Below are 3,168 nucleotides of genomic sequence, written 5' to 3' on the forward strand. Positions count from 1 at the left end.
GGAAAACTGGTGACCTTTACCATGATCCTGCACACCCCCTATGATCAGGACTTGGAGAAATTTAAGGAGAGGATATGGCAGGATCTATAGGAACCACATGTCCAGGTTCTGAACCACAGCTGTCAGGTGACATAGCAGAGTAGTGTGAGAGCTGCCTTAACGCTTGACGTCCTTCAACCACCTGCAGAAGGAGATACTCTTGCCATGACTGTCTTCTACTTCTTTTTTCATGGAGCAAAATAAAAGCTCTACTGGCTGACTTCCATGACAATTAAAACCCTAATGGCAGAACAATGTTGGAGTCTGCCACCAGCTTTCATGAGATGTACTAAAATAAAACCCCATGATATAGTTCAGGATAAACTATTTTATAGATTTTAATCAAGAATAAATGCTTTCTACTAATAATTCTATTGGGTCTGAGAATCTTAGATTAGTTTAATTTCTTTATCTGCAAATATTGTTATTGTATATCTTCTAAGCATGATAGCTAGTAATAACAACTCTTTGGCCTTTTGAACAACTCTAATTACTTACTAGTAAAATGACTGATCTGAAATATAGTTAATCCCAGTAACTGTTAGAGGTTCTCTTCTTCTATATCATTAGTAAGTTGTATTTATACTTCTCATTTCTCTCCTTGAGCCTCACTTCTAGACAGAATAGCTTAGACTGTGAGTCAGACCTGGGTATGGATCCTATTTTTACAACCTGAGTAGTTATTTAACTTTTATAAACTTTAATGCTTCATCTGTAAAATGAATATCCTGATTGTACCTGGATGTAATAATGATTGAAAAGACACTAAATTAAAGCACTCAGAACAGAGGTGCATAGTAATAACTCGAAAAAAATGTTTGTGATTAACATTATAAGCATAATTAGAAATGAATTGGACATAAAGAATGTTTTTGAGAGTTTGGTCCTCTAACCAATTTGAGGAATGCCTAAAATAGAAGTAACTAATATTGGCTTTTTTCTAAATCTTGAAATGTCTAAATCTTGCAAGGTACTATCTGAAGATTAGAATGCTCATGGTCCAGAAATCTAATATACATAAGCAAAAATTTATGACACATTATTTGTGGGGTTTAACATATTTGGGATTTAGATTAACCTGTAAGACTTTCATTATCTGCTTGTGTAGTCAGATTATTTTAAAGAAAAACAATGTAGGAAACTGAGCATGGACTTTCATTTTGGTGTTTAATAAGGAAAAATATTTATTCTTATATGGAAAACAATTTCCTGGAATCATAGAAAAACATATCAATGTAGCAGAAGCTGCTCTCAGTTTCCCAGCATGCTCATAGCTCCACACTGAAACTTTTAAAACAAGTGTTTTAATAGAACACATAAAATTGTTGTAAAGTCAAGTGGCACAGTTGTTCATTAGAAACAGTGTTTCTTCTGAAACAATCATTTTAAGAGGTATTTTTTGAGTGAGTTCATTCTTGCTTCACTCTGCATTCATTTGAAAACCATTTTCCTACTTTCTGGCAAGGATTGAAATGTGTGGAGGGCCCTTGAGTCTCATGAATTTTCATAGTGAATCGACAGAAATCTCTCTTTTATTTGGCCCAGGTGTTTCCATAATTGTGAACCATGGGGGACATAACTATTGTGTTCAATTGCCTTCACAGTCTGTTTCTGCTGAAGTAGAGCTAAGGTTGTATACATAGTTGCCAATAACAGTTAAAATTTACCAAAGGGTGACTTGGATTTTATTTATAGGATGTAAAGATAAGCTACGAATTCGCACTTTATAACTATCCAACACACTGAAGATAACACTCCCAATGATCAAATTCCTAAATAATTTGCAAAACAGATAATTTTGCTATAAAGTATATGGCTATTAAAGCTATCCATAAACCATGAAGAACATAAAAGGACAAAGGGCTGATTGCTTTTCAAATTGCTTTCACAAATTTCATGTAAGATTCACAATGGTGCTATGAATTAGGCCAGTACTTTAATTTACAGAAGAAGAAATCCATTCAGAAAAGTAAAATGACTTCCTTAAGGTCACTTGACTAATAAGTATCAAGGGAGAGGCTCAAACCTGGATCACTTAATTTCAAGGCTACTGCCTTTTCTCCTACCACATAAATTTTGGCCACATATTGCTGGAGGACATCTTTATTGAGACATCAGCGTTCTGGTTCTGCAGGTTACTCTGCAGGTACTGGTGTTCATGAAAACATGAACACAATTTAGAATGCCAAATACAGTGAAATGAGATAAAAACCAATGAAAATGACATTTTTACAACTGTATTTTACCTTAGAATTATGGTTTTCAGGAACTGCAAATAAATTACATTTTTGTATATCAAATTCTGCTTTGAATGCTTCTAGAGGTCATAAAACTATTTTTGAAGAAATCTTTCTTAAAATGGTTTTGTAAAGCAAATATTCTTTCTCCACATTTTAAACTAAGTACTAAACTTATATCTTTCAAATAGTTTATCAAGTGTAGTAATCTAGAAATCAGTTTTGTTTGGGTATATCCTCAAATAAATCTAATAACTAGAATTGGCATCCTGGATCTCAATCTGTGGATCAACATTCCCTGCAAGAGTTCTGACAGAAGTTCAAATTGAGTTTTTTTTTTTTCCCTGATAGTTTTAGAGAAACCACCACAGTATAGAAAGGTTTATCCAATTTTGGTCATCCTTGAGAGCTTAAAACAAGGAGGCATCTTTCCAGAATACTTAGACAATCTAAGGTTCTTCTGTTACATTCTTTTGAAGCATTCTCCTTTGCTCCCTTGTCACACTTATAAATGGAACAATGCACTGCTCATGTGATTTTATTTTATTTTTTACTATTAACTTTTACTGAAAAGCTATATGACTGCAGTCTCTGTCAATTCCACCACTGTATTCCTAACACTTACCTCAATGCCTGAAACAGATTAGGAGGAAAATCAATGTTTGTTCAATAAAGAATAAAGGCTTAAAAGTGTACAGTATTATATTGTATTTCTAAACTAAATTGTTCTATGATTAATCTATATCTTTAGAAAAATATGTACCAGCATTTTTAGAGAGACTATCTCTGGGTTTTGTAAAGTTACTGGTAATTTGACTTTGTTCCTAATGGTACTTGCCAATATTTTTATGATTAATGTATGTGATATTATTATTAAGAGAAAATAGTTATA

This window comes from Lipotes vexillifer, unplaced genomic scaffold (assembly GCF_000442215.2).
Source record: "Lipotes vexillifer unplaced genomic scaffold, Lipotes_vexillifer_v1.1 scaffold536, whole genome shotgun sequence".
Lineage (NCBI taxonomy): Eukaryota > Metazoa > Chordata > Mammalia > Artiodactyla > Lipotidae > Lipotes > Lipotes vexillifer.